Below are 20,585 nucleotides of genomic sequence, written 5' to 3' on the forward strand. Positions count from 1 at the left end.
GTCACAGAGATATTCCCTGCCCCCAGGAGTTCACAAGCAAAGTTTAAGATGTGCCACCATATCCTGTTGAAGTAGATGGCAAAATTCCCATTGGCTTCAGTGAAGTTGCAATTTGGTCCCAAATGCAGTGTCTAAGGACTGTTGGCATCTTAGTTCTGTTCACCCACAAGCAGAAGACACTCAGCTCAGCCTGCATGTCTTAGGAAGCTGTCCAGAAAGAATCAAACCCCAGAGGATCCCACCATCCCCATCCCCACTGGCTAAAGAATTCTGAAACTGACCGAAGGGCAGAGATGTTTATATGTGGTGGGATCTCCCATAAAGCACAAGAGAAAGCTCAACATGAGTGGAACCTGTGCTGTCCTAATTACAGGAAAAGCTCAGCTCTTTCAATGAATGATCATGGCATGTTGCACGCAATTTCATTAAAATATGCTAGTTAAAAGGTTTCATCCTTTTGGCATTTTGTTGGCACAGACTTTAAATTATCACACAAACTTTGGTGTTGAATATTAAATGCTGTTACATTTTTCACATATGTTAAATGTATTAACATAAATAAGATTAGAAGAGCATATCCAAGTGTAAACAACGCCCTCACCCGTTAGCAAGGGTAGAAACCAGGACCTTTAGTACCAAAAGCACAGGCCTCTATTAACTTAATTAGCTCCATTTGGCGGTAGCAGTAGTAGGCTCATATCCTCCACAAAGGCCAGCCAGGGGAGAGGGAGAGCCACCACCCTTTGCTGGTGGGTTACGCACACTCCCCATCAGAGACGGTTCATTTCAAGAGTATGAGGTCAGCAAGAGTTCAAATACTCAAATGGGTCACAAGTTTATAATGACTCTCCCACCATGGGCCATGCTGGGATTTGAACCCTGTGGAGCTCAGATACTTGTGATAAGTCACCCCTACGAGTAGGCATGAATAATACACTGCCTGTTCTACATAGGGGATAAGAGCCAACTACTGCTACGAGCTAATGAAGGTGCTCTTTTGGGTCCAGTGGAAGAGGCACTCATGGAGACCACTTTTGTAATGAGACATGTAATGTGCGCTTGTGCCCTCAATTACCCGAGCGTAACTAAGGGTAGGATTTGTCCCAAAGCGTCATCTTGTCTCAGTTAGGAAGTTCTACCACTCAGAATTCTGAACAGGAATTTGGGTGTGTCTGTGCTGGAAGAGTGAAAAACAATACATGGTGCTTTGTGGTAAACTAGTGCCAAAAATGAGAGGTGTGTGTTAAATATATACCATCTGAGTAGCCTCTGCCAACCACGGGATGCCTCCCACTTCTACACATGGGTATCTCAAAGAACATCTATTGTGTGTCAATGGAAATACTTCTTATGAGAAAAACTCTCCAGCCCATCAATAATGCCTGGCTATACTTAATACCTCTAAAATGCACAGAATAAAACATTCATTCATGCTTGGGAGCACTCTTTTCACCACTGGCAGTTCAAGCTACACTAGCTAAAATACTTGAGATCCAATCCAACAAGCTTTCTTTCCAGGTTTGCTGCGCCACAATGAAACCACAGGGATGACGGTACAGAAAGGTCTGAGGCTCCCAAAGTCTAGAATCACTGGAATTTGGACTGTTTGGATTTGATCCTAAAATAATGAAGCCCATGTGAGAAAGACATTTGGATTTGTCTCTTCTGTGTCATTTTGAACAGTTTCTGGTTTACTCCCCATCAGCTCTGTGCCTCCAGTTACACAAATCAAGGCAGAAAACTAAGTTGCAGAGTGTATGCTGCTCTCATAGACCATAGGAATAAGTATTCTATAGTGGTGGGATTTTTTTTAAAGGAGGAAGAGAAAAAAAAAGGAAGAATCACAAATGGTTTGAGGAATACAAGAATTTAACAATGTTGGGTGAAATCTTGGCCCCATTGATGTCAATGCGAGTTTTGCCATTGATTTCAGTGGGCCCAGGAGTTCATCTGATGCATTCAGAAGCAAGTGTTACTTTGCAGAAGCATCAAGAACCTAACACACATTATACCCTCAAGAGGAAGGTGTGGCTAGGGCACCAGACTGACATTCAGAAGAGCTGGGTTCAGTTCTCAGCTCTGCTACAGACTCCCGACATAGCCTGCTGTTCTGTGTTTGTACAGCCCCTAGCACAATAGGGTCCTGCTCCATGACTGGGGCTCCTAAGTCCTACAATAATACAACTAACCACCACCTCATCTCTTTTGGCCTCAGTTCCAAATGCAGAGAATACTCCTTTCTTTCTCTCATCCATTGTCTGTCTTGTCTATTGATAATGTCAGCTCTCCAGAGAAGGGACCGTCTTTTACCTGGCGCAGTAGAGGTATTAATAATAGCGATAAGATGCACACAAGGAAAACCAGTGAAAAACACTGAGGAGCAATGCAAAAATCCCAAATGCTGCTGACAAATGCAGAACAGCTAAACAATCCAAAGTATATTACATACTCCTAGCACAGCAGTAATGGTGGTGTCTTCACTACGGAGGCCATCAGGTATAAGAGAATGCAAATGGGGTTGTCCTCTCTTGATCCAGGTCTGAATGTGACCCTCCTGTAAGTTTCAGAGTAACCAAAGTAAAAGAAAAGTCCGCAGCCTCCATTAAAAATGCTGATCTCCAGTAACATACCAGTACAAGACTGCATTTAAATCTTTTCTAATCAACTTGCTAATCAAGCCCTTTTTTAATATCTCCTATGATTCTTCTCAGTCTCCTGTGAGGATGGGGAGGCTTAGACATTTAATATAATTCTGTGGTTGAGCTGAAACGTTAGGAAGCTTTCAGGCTATATTTTACTAGAACCAGATGAATTTCTAAGCTCGAAATACAGCATACAGAATGCTGATTAACTTTGATCTGGTGGCCATCTGTTACTGTGCTTGCAGTATGAGTAGCTGCATGAAATACTAGAAGCACAGAGTTCTCCTAACGACACACAAGACAGGGTAAATGAAGAAAGCCCCGTGGTTGAAGCACTGTTGCAAACAGTCTCTCTTCAGCATGCTTGGAAGATAAATCTTGGCTCCCGGAGGGAGCCTGCTTCCTCCGATGTACTCCCTGGGAGCCCTCATACTCTGGCATACCCAGCCTCCGGTTTTCATTTGGATTCCCAGAAAATGAAACATCAACCCATACATTTGATTCTAACTGCCTTTTGTGAAATTTCCCATCCAAAAGACTTGATTTCTGCTCATGTTAGAGGTTACAATATTGGAAATAGGCCAGATCCTTAGCTGATGTTGGTCAGCAAAGCTCAGCCCAATGTCGGACACTGGTTCAAATCCACCTTGGGTTGGTAGTAACAAAGTAGTTACTATCTGAGGGTTCTGGCGTTATGACTGTTTATTATTTGTATTGAGGAAACACCTAGAGCCCCAGCCATGGACCTGGACCCCATTGTGCTAGGCTCTGTACAAACACAGGGGGAAAAAAAAAAAAAGAGTCCCTCACCCAACTTCTTGTCTACACTGGGATAATTACACCTCTAGAGTAATACCAGTAAAGGTCCCCAGGCGGGCACTCTTCTCGCACAATAAGAATGCTTTTTTTTTGGTTTAGTGTATTTCACTACAAAGTAAACTGGAGAAAGGGACTAATTCCAGAATGAGTGTCTACATGGGGAATTATACCATAATCAGTAGAACTACAATGATACAATTACACTGGTATAGTTATGCTGTAAATTTCTCCTTGTTGACAAACCCTAAGACAAGAGATAACAGGTAGATACAAACAAACAGCTGTGGGAGGCACAAGGTAACAATGATCCAATACTGTGCGTACTATGAAGTAGGGTACAGAAAGCTATGGTGGTCTTGGTCCAGTTTCCAGTGGACAAGTGTCCATATCTCAAAACAGACTGCCATAGTTGGTGGTAAGTCCCGTCCCAGTGAATGGGCCATTGAGACAGAATTCCCCTCCCGCACCAGAGATGGTGTGCAGGGTGCCGTAAGTGGAGACAGAGCCATTCTGGTGGGGCTGCATGGCCTGCCACCGCCCATCCTGTGTGCTTGTATCTGTGGATTAAGTAGAAGGCTGTGGGGCTGTTCCCATGAACACAAAGAGATATCACGGTGTGTGGGTTCCATCCTGCTGTGGAAACGCGCTGCTGTCCATGGCAATGAAGGATGTGTACAGTGTGGGCAGGAAGCTGACAAACTTGCTTGTGGTGAGGTTGGAGGCTGGCAAAGACCCCCTTTACCCACCTTTATAGCAGGGCAAAGGAAGCACTCGGAACAGGATGAAAACTCGGCTTCTTGAAACAGTGGCTGGTTCACCTTCCTGTCCTGAACTAAGATGTTTCCCAACAAAAATGGCAAAACTCAACAGCCAGTTAGAGGCTTTCTGACATCAAGGGACAGAGATGATGGATGCCTGACCTTTGCTTGCTGTCCATAATGGAAATAAGTGGGAAAAGGAGCTTAGGGAGGGAAGAATGGCATGATCGATGGTGTTATGGTATCAATGCCCTCATCTCAGAAAGAACCACCAGGACAGCTAGAGCTATCGGCAGAGTGACTGAATAGGTCGGAAGAGATGGTAGCAGGAAAGGCAGAAAAGTCTCACTGAGGCCAGGTTATGAATATAGAAAACAAGAGTGTTTGTGAGGGTTGATAATGGAAATGGTTTCCAACATGCAAAGGCCTGGAGAGGACGCCAACACATAGCAAAAAGACTTCTGTTTCCACCTCCCATCCCCACATTCCTTGCCATCAGATACTCCGACCTACGCGAGGAGCCATGGGGATGGCAGCACGAACACAGTTTCACTTTGTAATTCACCAGCAGGGGCCAGCTCCCCGCAGGGGCTGAGCTCTTTGCAATGAAAAATCTCTGTTCTTCTTTAAAGGAGGGGACCAGAGGCCGGCCTGAGGGCCCATTGTGAGGCGTGGGCAAGCCACATGAGAGAGCTAGCCCAGAATCTTGGAGTTTTCGTGGTGTGACCAAGATTTTTGGGAGTGTCTTGGGTGAGGGTGAAGCTCTTTGCTTCTCAGGGAGCTTTGTGTTTCATACTCTCCCTGCTGTTTGGTCTCCCAGTGAAAGAGTGAGGCCTGGGATGACGGCTGCTGCTATGAGGGAGGAAGGAATCCCATGAGGTCCTAGGAGGGGTGGTGAACACTGCCCAGCTTGATGGGGTAAGTAGATACATTCAGAATTCCATTAGCATTATTATTGCCATCCAAGAGGCCACTAGGTGTATTCCCCTGGCTGGGGTTAATGCTAAGATAAATAGTAGGTGGGCTCAGCTATTTCTGAAGCTTAGTGGGGATGCTGCATATACAGCACCCGTGTGAATTCAGCTGGCTTTGATCAAACTCACATTAGCATTCAAAGTCTTAAGCTCAGGCAAGAAAAATCCAATAATTAGGCTCCTTTATACATCAGATAACCCTAGGAAGAAGACACATTGTTTATACGTCACTCGGCTTAATCCATAATTTTTACATGGCCATATACTTTGTGCTTTTTCCTGTTAACTTTAAAGAGGTACTTGTTTTCCCTGCTAATTCTTTCCTATCAGGTGCAGATATGGATCTCTGAACATGATAGCAGTTGGGTGAAATTCAAACCCATTTTTAAGTGTCATTCTGAGAGAGGTTGGGTGAAGCTGGTGGGTGTGACAGACAACCTTCATTCAGGAAGCAGTTAAGCTCCTTTTTGGAGTAAGATAGCTGAAACAATAGGAGCCGCCATCCAAAACACAAGTCGTGCACAAGACTGGTCAGAAACTGAGCTACGTGAAGGGGTTTCACCCGGCATGTTTCATGGCAGTGCGTATGTCAGAGAGGAAGCACCAGAAGCAGCCAGGGAACCAGCAGAAAGAAGCATAAAAAAATAATAAAGCCAAGGAGACAGCCAAGAAGCACTTAAAGTGTGGCTCTGAGAGAAAACTAGGAGAGAGAACTTTTTGGGCAGGGTTGCGGATGGAAGGAGGCGTGGAACTGTGAGCAAAGAAATTGCCACCTGTTTGGTTCCTACTGTGTTCAGGGTAACAAGATTTTGTGTCCATTCTGTGCAAAGAAATAGGATTGCATCAAAGAGATACCTGGCCACTTCACTTCATTCCATTTCTTCTCCTAACAGAAACAATCTGCACTACGAGCCAACCACACAGGTCAAAAGAGGTAACAATATATTCCGTTATAGAAGGAGCATTCCACAAAGCAGCCTCCTATTATCGTAAAAGACTGAAGACTGGCTGTGGTTGATCCAGACGGTTCAACTAAAATTAAGACAGTAAAGTGCAATGATTTGTGGATTGCATCTCCGAGACGTTTAATCCTTCGTTAAACTTGCAGTTGGAGAGAGGAACGAGGGAAATCCACCTCTGCTGCTGCTCAACTTAAAACAATGGCAAAATTTCAAAGTAACTTGCAGAAAGTAAATAATGCTGCTGACAAACTAAGCTAGTAGAGGAGACATGCAAGTGACAGGGCATAAAAATAAAGGGAGGGGATTTTTGTTGTTGTGTGTAGAGGTGTGTGTGTGTGCACGTACGCAAGTGTGATGGTTAAATTTCAGGTTTCTTCTCTCCATTTTCCATTCTCATATTAGCCCGACTCTGTAACGATGCACCTGAATGAACCCTGTGCCTGTGCAGACTCCCATCAGTGGGATGTCATACAGAGGTCCATGCTTGTGGACATGCTGTAGGCTATAGAGAGGAAAAGCCTGGCCCTGTCTTTGGAATCAGTAGGAGTTCCACGGGCACAGGGCTTGCAGGGAGGGAAGATGTAAGGCAATCCTAGGCTCTTTGGAAAAATCCCGCCCCAATTGTGGTTGCTGAGCACTTGAAACTCTGGTCCAGAGCTCTATTGAAAATCTGGTCCTGAGAGTACAAGGAAATTTACTGGGATTGTGTGTGATGGGAGGCCAAGCGATGGAACCTTAGTAAAGACTTGTAGTGTGGGAGGGTTGAGAGCCGCGAGGAAAAGCCAACCACAGCACCGAAGGAGGAAGTGAAATGGAAGTGCTTGCACACAATCTATCTGTTGAGAAGAATCTAGGTCTGTTCAGCTTTTCTTTCCTCCCCCTCCTCCCCTTTGGAGATATTTCCTGTGCAGACAGTCTCTATAGACATTTCCTGAGAAGGCTGCTCAGCCAAAGTCACAGGCTTTTTTTTTTTTTAAAGACATACTTTGTAAAGTTAAAGGAGGGGAGGGGGGAAATAGATGATACTGAGGCAACATTATCTGCTCAGACACAAAGTAAGCAAGTTACCAGCCAAATATAACAGGCTTTACATCAAATCCACACACTCTTTTAAAACGTGCAACGGCAAAGCATCATCTTGCCAGCTTGGAGCCCATTTCACTCATGCATTCTAAGGCTTCGTTACCTTGAGCTTTGCAAAGTGCTATTTTTCTCAGGACACAAGGCAAAATCCAGATCAAGCAGCCACCCCATGGAAATTTCTGGGCTTGCTGCATCAGTTATGAATTTAAAAAACTGGTTGAGCTCCAGCACCTAATTGCTTGAGCCCAACACAGAGCACCCAGCAAGCGTGTGTGTCATGAATTCCTCTCCACAGCACCCAGGGGCTGATTCTGCAAGAGGTCAAACCATTTCTGCATGGTGCTAAATGCCCTCAACTCCTGCTCTCAGCACTGTGCCAGTGGCTGGGCCAGATCCATAGCTGTCCTCCCCTCTCCTGTGACAGGGTAGCCAACTCCCAATAATTGTGGTTTCCCTGACTTTTGGCAAAGTTTCAACATGGAGCTCACCATGAATTCACAGCAACCTCCCAAGCTCCCACTATGGACACCTCATGTACAGGACATTCTGCAGAATAAAGGTAATAAGGAGAGGTAACAGTGATGCTGTTAGTTACAGCCATGGTGCCACAGCAAAAGCCAAGGGAGAGGTAATTGTTGGTGCAATGAGGAAAATCCAGTCATCGATATGGTGTTATATCTCAGACGCTGGTGAAGTTATGCTAAATGTTTTGGTAGTCTATTCTGCTCAGTGGAACAGTCTCTGATCTCAGTTACTCTAGCAGGGATACATCCAGCATAACCCAATCTTGCCGTGATCCTGACAGGAGAGAAAAGCAAGTTGCATCTTTGCTAATTCCCCCCGCCCCCATCAGGATTTGGTGAATAAAAGAACTTGCAGATGTTGCTCATAAAAGCACTGAGCTGAATGGCACCTGTGCCAGGGATCATTTTACATGTAGTACAAACACAGGATCTGTGCTGATGCTGGTAGGGAGATGGGATGTGTCTGGGGCTGACCTGTTCTGGAAGAGGAGGAAAGCAACTGGAAGATGGGGAAAATGTGTTTGAATCTGAATGCTAAGGGAAAAGGTGAAAGGACCATCAGAGACAGCCACGACACAGGAAGTTCTAGACCCATTATAGACTATCAGTACTTTTGATGGATTTTCAAGCCTGATAAAGACATATCAGGGCTCTCAGTCACTCTGCCCTGAATGAATGCAAGGCCCCTCTGTGGCAAAGGCAAAACCACCAACCTGGCTAATAAAACACTTAATAGCTAAGGAAAGCTCATCAGAATAGCTAAGGAAAGCTAATCTCAAGACTGATTGGTCAATGTGTCAAAGGAAGGACTAAGTCTACACCTCACAGACAAGAAACCTAGTGCCTGGGTTTTCAGATACTGGGCTAGATGGACCTCTGGTCTGACCCGGTACGGCCTTTCTTATGTTCTTATGTTCTTGGGGTGTGAATAACAATGTTAGACCTCAGTGGGGTCATAGATTCACCATCGCAGAGCACCTCCTCATGGTGAGACTTGGCATTGCAGCCTGTCTGCCTCACCCTCCTCCTCTTGGCTTTGGTGGTCTGTGGAGTCACTTGTTCTTCCAGGCAGATCACCCTAAGAGTCCTACTCTTCCAGGGTAACAAAGTTCTGACTCAAAGGGAAAAAAAAAAAAACCAAAAAAACAAAAAACTTTCCCACCCTTCCCAGGCTCAATCTTCAACAGACTCTTTACTCCTCCCCAGGCTCTGCAGAATTCTTCCTCGCTCTATCACAGAGTGAGGCCTCCCAGGGCCATCTCCCTGAAGGCCCAGCTCTTCCCAAGCTGCTTACCCGCAGGGCTTCTTCTCTGGAGTCTCTCCTCTCCCAGAGCTGCGCTAGGAGTCTCCTCCTCCCCAGCTGCCCACTCCCTTGAGGGTAGAGGCACTTTCCTGCAGGCCCCCTGTGGCTGCTTTCAGAGCAAGCTCCCAACTACCTCCCTCTTGGGCCCACTCTCCCTATGAGCCTCGGTCTTAGCATTATAGGAAACTCCAGGTCTAGTTCTCCCCAGCTGGGGCTAATCTTTAATTACTGGTCTCCCTCCAGGTGCCACAGAAAATGCTAATTGGGCGCTCTGGCTCCCCTAAGCCCCGTTTACACAGTCCAGCACAGTGAGAGGGGCCAGACTGTAAAAGAGGGCCTTGTGCTGCCTCTAAATAGGTTGATGGGGGTGGGGGAGTTTGCAGGTGAGATGGGAAAGAGCCGAGGCCCCTGGGACTCTATGGAGCCCGTGACCCAAAACTTAAGCCCTGTATGGAATGTGAGGCTGGCAGCCTCTATCCCAGCCCACTCTACATTAGCACGCACATTTGCTTCTGCTAATACGGAAAGAGTATTTCCATTTTGCCTTTGCAGCTTATTTCAAGCAACTCAGCTTTCCACTTGCAACAAGTGTTTTAAGCACTAAGGGGCAGATGCTCAGCGGGTGTAAAAATGAAGGCGGTGGAGCTATGGCAGCTTACAACAGCTGAGGCTCTGCCCTTAAGTAAACATTTTAAACTTTCCACCAACTGGGCTAAAATAAGCTGTGGTACGAAACATTAAAAGCCAAGAAAGAGCCACAGAGACTGAGAAATGAAATGAGATCCCATCTCGCTGGCATGTACTTTTTTCTTCTTTCTATTTCTGGAATTTAAAATTTTCCCCAGCTTTGTGGCTTACAGACCAACCTTTTGTTCCCTGAAAAGCCACGGAGTAGCCCTTCCTTTAATGCAGTTGCACGGCGCAGGTGAGCTCTGGCAAGCCAACAAAGCTGGAAATTATTAATAGCTTTTATTGCTGGAGCACGGCACAGCTGTTATTTGTTTTCTTTAGCAGTCTTTTCAGCAGCGCAGTTTGCAACCTTTGGCTGTAAAGGATGAGGTGATTTCAAACTTATGGCCAATGGTCATTGTGACGACTCTTTGGAATGTTTTGATACCCGAGATGACTGTGCAGGTTTCACTCATGGAATGACAACCTTGTCCAAGACACATGCTTGTACATTTCTCTATGTAAGTATTAATACATGAACAGAAGGCTGTGTGCATCAGTAGATCAGGTCCTGGACAGAGTCATGAGACCTGAACTCTAATTCCTAGCTTCGAGATTCACTCTTTGTGGAACCTTGGGCATGTCATTTAAAGGCCTGATTTTTCAGGTTCACAACCACAGCTCCCACTGACTTCAAGAGGAGTCCTCTATGCTTCTGGAAATCAAATCTTTTACACGGCTCTGTGACTCAGTTGACCCATTTTTAAAATGGGCATAATGTTCCGTTGTAAAACACTTTGAGATCAATGGATAAAAAAAAGCCCTCGGAGTGTTAATACTACTTACCTACCTTGCAGGGCTGTTGGAAGACTAAATGGATGTTTTAAAAGAGCTTTGAGATCTTGCCTGATGTGTGAGAGACTGTGCACAGGGTGTGCATTATATATTTTTCTCATCCCTGTTTCACAAGCAGGTCAGGCACCGAGAGGGGGTAACCACACATCAAATTTTTTTTGGACATCAAAAGGTACCACTCTGGGAGTTTGGATAAATAAGATTCAGATTTGAAACATCTCACAAGGGGGTTGGTTAGCAAACCACAAGGCAGTACTGGAAGAGGGGGTCCAGTTTTGGGTCCACATTACAAAAGGATGTTGAGAAATTGGAAAGGATTTGGAAAAGAGCTACAAGATTTGGAAAAGAGATGCAAGAATGATTCGAGAGATGGAAACCTGCCTTATAGTGAAAGGCACAGAGAACCTATTTAGTTTATTGAAGAAATGATTAAGAGGTGACTTGATCATGGTCTACAAATACCTACTTGGAAGAGATTTCTGATAACGGACAGCTCCTGGCAGAAAACGGCAAACAAGATCTAATGATTGGAAGCTGAAACTAGATAAATTCTGATTAGACGCAAGGTGAAAATTTTTTAACAGTGAGAGTATTTAACCATTAGAACAGCTTATTCAGGGAGGTGGTGGATTCTCCATTACTTGTAGTCTTTTAAAATCAAGACTGGCTATCTTTCTAAAAGAAATGCTACAGCTCTGACAGATGTTATGGGCTTGATGCCGAGTTTACTGGGTGAGGTTCTCTGGTCTGTGTCAGGCAGGAGATCACACTAGATAACAACGGTCTTTTCAGGCCTTCAGATTTATAAATCTGTGAATCTAGGAAGAGCCAGAAATCCTATTTCAGGATGACACAAAGTGTTAATTCAGAATGCACATGGGGTGAGACGGCCTGGTGGCATTATGCCAGGCTTCTTATTTTTCTTATTTTAGCACTGGCCTTGGCTCCATTGCTGCCTTCCTTTAACTTTACACACAAAAGATGCAGTGTACCAGAGCTGGGGCCACAGGGTAGTTTGGAAACAGAGCTGAACATCACAGGTGGCATCTAGGACCCAGACACCAATAGCTTTATGCATTTAAGAAGTACCACTGGGACTGATCCTGCCTTTAAATGTTTGTGGCATGGGGCCTGTAATGGATTCCATTGACCCTGAGTGTTGGGGAAGTTCAGATTCAGATGAGAGTTTTGTAGCTTATGCCCCTCTCTCTTTGAAATAAAATACTCTCTCTTCTATCTCTGCTTCTACTCAGAGCGTGGTACAGTGGCCAGCAATGAGCTCAAGGTGGTGATATTTAGTTAACACTAAATGGAAGAAACAGTCATTAGACAGAAGCAAAACTAGTGACCAAAAGCATTGATTAAAGAGTATCACAAGCCACAAAACTCAGGTCTGTATTTTAAAGATCAGAGTTTGGCTTTAAGGCTTTGGATCAGCACGTTATCAAGAGAACCACAGACATCATGGCAGAATTTGGATGCAGAACGTTCTCAAAGTTAAAGGGAAGGAGGATGGTTTTGTGGTTAAGGCACTGGGCTGGAACTCAGGAGATCTGGGTTTTGTTCCTGGTTCTACTACAGACTCCCCATGAGATCTTGGGTGAATCACTTCACCTCTCTATGCCTTAACTGCCCCATCTGTAAAAGGAGAATACTTACCCACCACACTGTGTTACCGTGATGCTTAGTTAATTAGCAATATGAGGTCTTCATATAGAAGATGTTATAAAGGTACAAAATATTATTATTTTGGCTTAAACTTTTGATCACTAAAATCACTAGTAAACATCCATGCATGCTGTGCAATTCTAATACATGCGGATGCACTTTGCAGAGTGACACAATGGGGTTTGCAGGTGTCAGACTGCTTAAAGTCTGCACGATGATTATCGCCACAAAGTGCAGGTTTGAAGGTCACTCTGTGACAAGCATCCTAGACATTAAATTAATATCATTCAGGGGTGTTTGGGTCCCTGTATTTAGTTTTGGCTCATCTCTATATAGCACACTGCATTCCTTGATAATCACCAGTGACAAAGGAAATTATGAAGAAAGGTTATTATGGCCCAAGTAGCATTGAGTTATAGCACCTGGAAAGCATTAAAATCTGACACGTCAGTCTGTGTAAACAAATTAAGACATTTTCTGACTGGATTTAATGCAGCCATAACAGACAGTTCAGATTTCTCACCTTCTCTCTTTGTGTCTGTAGAATGAAGGACAGCAGTTTATATTTTTCACACTCTTTCTGTTCATCGCTACCAGTGAATAAACAAGTTACAATGTAATAAATGATCAAACTCAGCATCACCTGAATTCAGTGGTGAAATTCCCAATGGCATCAGTGGAAACAAGTTTAGGCGAATGATGAATGTTTTTGAAAATCCCAACCAGAATATCCGATGTGGCATCAGTCACCTGAGAAAAAGATTCTAGACTGGACGGTAAAGCAGAAACGCTGGCGTGAACAGCAGAGTTGGACTGAATGGGGGCTGAAAGGGGCTAGTGAATGGGTTTGTGGTATGAACACACCTAGAGAGAATTCAAAAAGGTTCCTTGTGAATATTCACAAATTTGTAGGCATTAGCTGAGCCCTGGCAAATGCCATACGCCGACCTCCAACGCCTTGTTTCTTAGATTCATAAATATGAAGGGACCATTCTGATCATCTAGTCAGACCTCCTGCATAGCACAGCTGAAAGCCTCACACAGTCATCTCTGCATCAAGCCCGTAACTTCGGTTGGAGCTATAGCACCTCTTTTAGAAAGAAAAATAGGTTCGCTGGAAGGACAACTGTTCTCTGCGATAATCGAAAGTGTGTTTGGAAGTTTAGATTGTTTCTATGAAGATGCAGTGATATCCCCAGCTGGAAGTGATGGCTACCTCCATGTTTACAGTCAAAGCAACCGCCATGATATCTTTTCCTCACTATTAGAGCCAAAAATCTGTTACTCCAGTGAGGAGCACTGGGAAGAATTCTGCTGGACTTGGAAGCAGAGGCCAAAGAATAAGCCTAAAACATCTGTTCATTTTAAAGGAGTAAACAGCCTGAAAACATTAGGCAGCCCTCAAGATGAAAGCTGGTTGTGTGGCGAGCTGCATAATAAATAAACCTTTTAATGTCTCCAGAAAAAGAATAAGAAAGAACTGCAGACGCGGCCTTGTCCCCTTCCTAAAGCACTTTAGGATTTAGTGCACTGCCAGCTTCTCCGTGGAAATGGAGATACGCTGACATAAGCCAGCGAATTCACAAGGCCACATTTCACCACTGCACAAAGTTGCTCCTTGCTCGGTGTTTAACTTGCAGTGTCCTGGGGCAGATGTGCCATTGCACACAGCAGGACAAATTCTTTCTTCTGCCCCAGCACATTTCCACCTCACCCTTCTTTTTAGAGTGGATCTCTGCATGTGTGGTTGGAGCCAGTAGTGATGCTGTGATGGTATGAGATGACAGATGGAATCTTTCCCGCTTTGCCTGTGTAATGCTCCTTATTTATCATTGATTGTGGTGGTGCTTACAGGCTAAGGCTCCATTGTGCTGTACAAACATCAAATACATGTCCTCGCACCAAAGAGCTTAAGATCAGGTTTTAAAAGGTATTTAGGGGTTGATTGCTCAATGCTGCAATTAGTATGAGTGTTAGGAGCCTAGGAGAAGTAGGCTCCTAAATCACCTGGGCATTGCAGTGTTGAGGTTTAGGTTGGATATTAGGAAAAACTTTTTCACTAGTAGGGTGGTGAAGAACTGGAATGGGTTACCTAGGGAGGTGGTGGAATCTCCTTCCTTAGAGGTTTTTAAGGTCAGGCTTGACAAAGCCCTGGCTGGGATGATTTAGTTGGGTTTGGTCCTGCTTTGAGCAGGGGGTTGGACTAGATACCTCCTGAGGTCCCTTCCAACCCTGAGATTCTATGATTCTATGACTGGAGCAATACCTACATATCTTTGCAAATCTGGGCCTTAATGTCTAGCTGCTTCTCTCTGCTCCATGTAAGGAAGCCGAATGTCTGGACTTCATTGCGGAGATGCCATTCATTGGGTCAGGCTAATGTTTTGCAGAAGAGGTCTCTTCTTAGGAGAGACTGAATGCACTGAAAGCACCAGTTATAAGAAGCAACCATGGCCCATGTCTCAGGTGAATGCTTCACAAGTCAGAGGTCACAGCTGGAAGCATTTGGGGCAGGGGGCGGAAATTCAAAATTACTGTCAAAAGCATTTATCTCGAATTTTAAATGTAATTGGTTAATCTCATTTTATTTGCCTTATTGCTCCTAAGTTTATGAAACTCTTGGGGCCAAGCTCTGCTCTCAGTCACACCAGGAGTACAGCCACTGGCTGTGGTGGAGTTACTCTGGATTTATCCCACCTGCAGCTGCCTGCCATATTGCCTACACTTGCCTCTGGTACCCAAGAACGCTGTATACAAAGAAGGGAAAAACAGAGTTCGACCAATGCACTCGCCTAGTCGTCCCAATGATCCACTGCTGGCAGCTGCCTGCGGCCCATCGCCCAAGCCAGCACAGGGCAGCGACAGACTGCTCGGTGCCCTATTTCTCCCTGGGCCAGCTGCCCGTGCTGTGCATAGCAGTGAGGAAGGGAGAGCAGCCTCTGTGGGACCACAACATCCCTCCCAGGCATGTGGGAGGGGAGTGGGTGGGAAGGGACAGAGCCTTGGCTCCACCCCCACAACACACTGGCTAGCACAGCTGTGCTGGCTCACTGGTGCATGTGTCCTGTGCCAGAAATAAGGTTGGCCCAAGGTTTGTCCTCCTGGGGCAAGGGGAAACCGGGAAGCAGCGTCAGTCTGCTCCTGGGGCGGGTCCTATACATATATGCTGCCCTTCATGTGGGGCTTGTGGCAAAGCCACGGTCAACCACTGTGATATTGCAAGTCAGATGAAACTCATCTCTACAATATTTATGGCAAAAATGCTCCATTTAGTTTCCCATTATGCTGCAGAGACTTCCAGCAAATCAGCGTTCTGGGCTGTGCATTACAACACTGCAAAGACGGACATGCTTTTGCCATCCACACTGTGTCTGATAAACACTCCTACCTAGCATGGAGCGGATAAATACATCTGGCAGCTCTTCCAAATCTCGTATCTCTCCCCTGCCCACGCTCGTGCACAGACATATGGAGTTTGCTACTTTGACTTGCATGAGAGTCAAAAAGCTGTCAAGCACCGCTCACATTTAATGCCACTCATCATCATCAATTGTTCTCCAAATAAAACAGGCCACATAGCCAAGCAAAATGCTTTGGAAGATATTTTTTCCACTGGATGTACATCCAAAATAAATATAGAAAAATCTGTTACTCCAAGCACTTCTCCTAGATCCTTCTAATTCAAATCAGTAGTAAGCCACCAATCTGCACAAAACTGCGTGTGACTGATGAAAACTCAAGTCAACATATTGCCACAAGTTTCCCGGAGCTCATTGTTCTCCATCACGGTTAGCCTGTGAGGGAGAGCACCCCTCTTGCACATGCTAAGCCAAGAATCCTTGCTAGTCTTCACACGTATTCACTGCTAACAGATACATCACATAGAGCCCTGAGGAATCCAGCAATTTGGTCTCACTGGGTTTGTGCAAGCCCATTTTTTTTTTGCTTTGGGTCTCTGTTTCCCTTACTGTGCCAGTTATGACAGTATCTAGGGCTCACAGCTTTGGTCTTTTACATTCAAGCAACAACCCCACCCCCAACTCATTGCTAAATCCCCCCCTCCCCCTGGCATAAAGTGGGAAGTTGAGCGTGATGCACATTCCACATGCCTGGGCGAAATCCTTCCTTCTCCTTAGGTTGTGGAGGAGCAGCAGCTCTAGGGAGCTACTACAGTAGGTTCTCTTGCACCTCTGCTCCATGGAGAACAATAACCAGCAGGTCTACATAGCAGCCTATCCATTGTCCTCGACTCATTGTATTCTTCCCAGGCCTGCCTCCCTGTCACGAGGTTCACTCACCACTGGGCGCCTCCCTGTGGCTGGGTTTGGGGATTAGCTCCATTCAGGTCTGACACCCCCTCCCTTGCATAGTGGCCTCTCTCTCCCCCCCTGCACTCCTTGGGACTCAGGTGCTCCCTTTTAGTGACTTGGCCTTCAAGCCAGGTCACTGTCGTTTTCCCTTCCGGAGTAACAAAGTCTCTCAGGACTAACTGTCTCAGGCCGTCTTCAGCTCTGTTGCCCAGACCATGCCACTGGCATGGCAGGGGAACCCTGGCCCACCCACTGCTCTGGGTTCCAGCCCAGGGACCCTCTGCCCCAGCAACCACAGTCTGCCCAATCCCAGATCCTATTGTTGTTTCTCTGGGCTCTTTCCTATTGTCCTGTCTCGGTCTTCTGGCCTACCACCGAAGCCTCCTCTACTCCTTGTGGCTACTTCACCCTCTCCCAGGTTCTTGCCAGAGTGTGTACTCCCAGGCAGGATCCTAGGGTTTAGTCTGCTTGTGCATTCTCTCCTTGCTTCTCCATGCTAGAGAGTGCCGGCAGAGTTCCCCCCTGCAGCCCTCTCTTATCACCAACTTCCTCTCTTTATGCCTTGCCCAGCTCCTTCCCCAGCTGGGCTTCAGCAGCCATCAGACTCTCTCAGCCCTGACTCTCTTCCAGGGCAGACCGTCACCGCGGTAACTGGCCCTTTTTACCTAGACAGGCCCTGTCACGTGCCCCCAAAGCTTTCGGTACAGGGATGTGTAGGGACACCCAGCCCTATCCCTTCCCCGTGCCACGGCAATGCACCACTTCTGCTGCAGACATGGCCTCCTATTGCTAGATTTAGGAGCGCTCTATTTCCTATCCCTTCTCTGTGCTGTAGCAGTGAAGCAGCTCTGCTGCAGGCGAGGCCCTCCCAGGGCTGTGGAGCAGGATTTGCTCCTCAAATCATAGCTCTGCCAACCCCCGAGTTTGGCCTGGGTTTGGGTCCAAACCACACAGTTCATGTCAATGGGTTCCACCCAAAGGGTCCAGATTCACTCAAAGCTCAAGGCAGGCTCACACAAGACTTGGCCCGGGGTCTACAAACAAGAGTCCTCTGTCCCCAGCAGATGTTCGGGTGAACCTGGCTCATGTTTCAAGTCAGCAACAAAATATATGAAATGTTCACACAGCTCCAGGAACCCACAAATGGGCAACGCCAAAGTGAATAATGGGCCCCAAGCTTGGGGTTGGGTTTTTTTTCGGTTGGCAGCCCCTTTGTTTTAATGTACTAAACTCTGTGGTTAAACAACATTCTGGTTTGTAGGAAAACTTGCCTCCAGCCAGCTGCTTGCCTGATGGATTTCATAAGTCAGTGCACAGCTCTGCACCTCTCGCCATGTCTATGTGACCTGCTGTGACAAGCATGCTAAGTAGCAAGAGCTGGGCAAATTCAGCACTGGGGTAAGCATGCAAAACTCCACCGACTTCAATGGAGTCCCACCTGGTTAGGGTAGTGGTGAGTTTGGCCTAGTGTGCCCTAGTTGTATTTTCTTTTTTGCTAAGCAGGGGCTGGGCATCTCAGAGTCTAAGGGTACATCTTCGCTGGAGGTGGAATTTCCATCTTGGGAAAACATCCCTGCACTAGTTCTGATTGAGCTGGCATGCTAAAAATAACAGTGTAGCTGTGACTGTGTGGGCTGGCTGCCCTGACTATAATCCCATCCGAGACCGAAAGTATGTACTCGGACAGCTGGCCTCTCCCACTGCCTGTGCACTACACTGTTTAGAGTGCTAGCTCATTCAAAGCTAACACAGGTACGTCTACCTGAGCTGGACATTACATCTCCAGCTCCAGCGTAGACACACCCTAAAGTCAGAATCATCCACTGGTCCAGTTCCTGTTCCAGAGTGCACTATGTCTTAATGCAGCCACTTCTCTGTTTATTCTGAGGACTCCAAGTTGCACACTCACCAGAGCATCTCTGCTGTTCAAAGCTAGGCTGGTGAATGGTTGGGTTGGAAGGATGGCATGGCAGACAAACATACATTATGATGCTCAGACAGCAGATGTTCTCAGCACCTTCAGGCTTATTCCTTGCTGTAAGACATCTTTGGGTTTGTTTCCTCTACAAGAATTCTTGGTTGCTTTTTTAACAGCTTGTCCAAGAGACGGGGGAAAAGAAGAATGGGATTTGGGTCTCTCTCTCGGGCACCTGTTATACTATCCTTACACAGATGCTTCTTAGCTGGGTGGCATTCCACTGACCGCTAGCAGGTCTTCCATTGTGGTGGCTTTCTTCTGCCCTGAAGAACCAGACCTTTCAAATGTCTGTACTGAATCATATATTGTAACCTGAGTCTTGTACAAGATTTTTGCCTGTTATTCTCTCCTGACATTTTAGAAGCAGTAAATCTGATCTCTCTTGATAACCTCCCGAGGGTACACACAGAAAGCAGACAGCTCAGTCTTCCAGCACTTGGAAGCTGGGAATCTAAATGCAAACACCACGGGGCACATGAATCCTGTAACAGTTACCATCATGACAAATCACAAAAGGATGTAGCCTCCTTGCAGGTTGAGTGCCACCTGGACTGATCTCTAGCCAGTCTGGCTGGACATTTAGTCTATGTCCATTATTGGTGATCTTATCACACCACTGAAGCTTTTGGAGACCACATGATCAACCATGTAGCAGCATTCCTTGGTAAGCATGTTCCTAGTTCATCGGTCTTTCATCTTAATAACATGTCCATACCAAGAAACCTGACAAAACCGCACCAGTGCCAATGGAGGTAGGTTTGGCTGTGAATATCTTCACTGCTGATTTTATCCTGCCCTTTAATATAGAGTAGAGTGACCAGATGTCCCAATTTTGGGGTCTTTTTCTTATATAGGCTCCTATTACCCCCCACCCCCATCCCGATTTTTCACATTTGCTGTCTGGTCACTCTAATATAGAGTGGCAATACTTGTCTTTGTAAACCTTCCTTTGATGACTTCTAAAAAGCTTTTGGTATTGATGCCTGTTTTTGCAGATTGAACTAAAATATTAATCATGTTCACCTAAAACCTAAGGACTCAATGCTATAGCTACCCCCCAAAGGCATCTCCCAATGGAGTTCTTATACAAATAGGCTGCTGCTGTTTCCCTAAGACAGTATTACAGGTCTCATCGAATGCCCCCTCTTGGCCACTCACCTAACTGCTATGAGGGGAATCAACGGTGGGATCCCAGGTGCTTTAGCCTCCGGAGTCTGAACGGAGCCCAGGCATTGTCTCTATCTTAGGGTCTCTGGGGACTCTCAGGAAACAGATGTCCCATCTGGCACCCCTTCCTCTGAGCATAGACCACATGGCCCACTGCCCAGTCCTTGGAACCAATGCTGGTCCCTCAGACACCCTATGTAGCTTAAACACACCCTGTCCCAGAACTCCACCCGAAGGAGAGGCGCTGACACACACCTAGAGTCGGGGAGGCAGGGTCAGGGGCTTTGCTGTGGCCACATAGCTGAAATTTCACCTGGAAACTGTCATTTACATGAGAATGGAGGTGCAGCTCCCAGCAAGAACTTGGATTCACACTCGACCCCTTTCAGTTAAGGAGCAGGGAAAGGTGGAAAAAGACAGGTGGGCCAGATTCTGCTCTCAGTCACTCCCAGGGAGATCTGGAGTAACTCCATTGACCAGATTTATGTTGGCATAAAGGAGGTCAGAATTAGGCCCTAGGTACTGAATAGCAAGGGAGGAACAGCCTGGGACATGTCTTCCAAAGTGCAGCGAATATTTTGCTTGTCAGACTCTAACATGTGTGCGTAACTCAAGGCTGCAGTAACCATGAAGTTGATTTCTTTTTCCAAACAGTCCATACAAAGGCAAGGAAAGCCAGTCTGTTGAGAGAGCCTATTCCTAATGGTCTGACAACAAGCCCAATATTTTTCTTGGCTTAGGGAGCTGAATGGTTACCTTGATTGAAACTAGTTTCTAATGCACATTTCAGACAGTAAGGCAGACTGCCACTATGTGGCTCGCATAGGATCAGTTACACAGAATTTCAGAGAAGTCTTTCTCTCTCCCTCCCAA

The 20,585-nt window shown here is 46.0% G+C and overlaps 1 protein-coding gene across 2 annotated transcripts in view; it reads right to left on the reverse strand.

Moving 5' to 3' along the window:
• The window catches only part of CCDC92 (coiled-coil domain containing 92), an 86,613-nt gene that overhangs the window by 47,219 nt on the left and 18,809 nt on the right, over positions 1-20,585 (reverse strand). The window contains exon 1 of one of the 2 annotated variants that reach the window (XM_044990252.1): positions 9,057-9,075. The exons of the other annotated variant lie outside the window; for it this stretch is intronic. The gene's annotated coding sequence lies outside the window, so the exon portion shown is untranslated. Of the gene's footprint in view, positions 1-9,056; positions 9,076-20,585 lie in introns of those variants that run through there. 2 annotated transcript variants of the gene reach the window in all.

This window comes from Mauremys mutica, chromosome 16 (assembly GCF_020497125.1).
Source record: "Mauremys mutica isolate MM-2020 ecotype Southern chromosome 16, ASM2049712v1, whole genome shotgun sequence".
Taxonomy (NCBI): Eukaryota; Metazoa; Chordata; order Testudines; family Geoemydidae; genus Mauremys; species Mauremys mutica.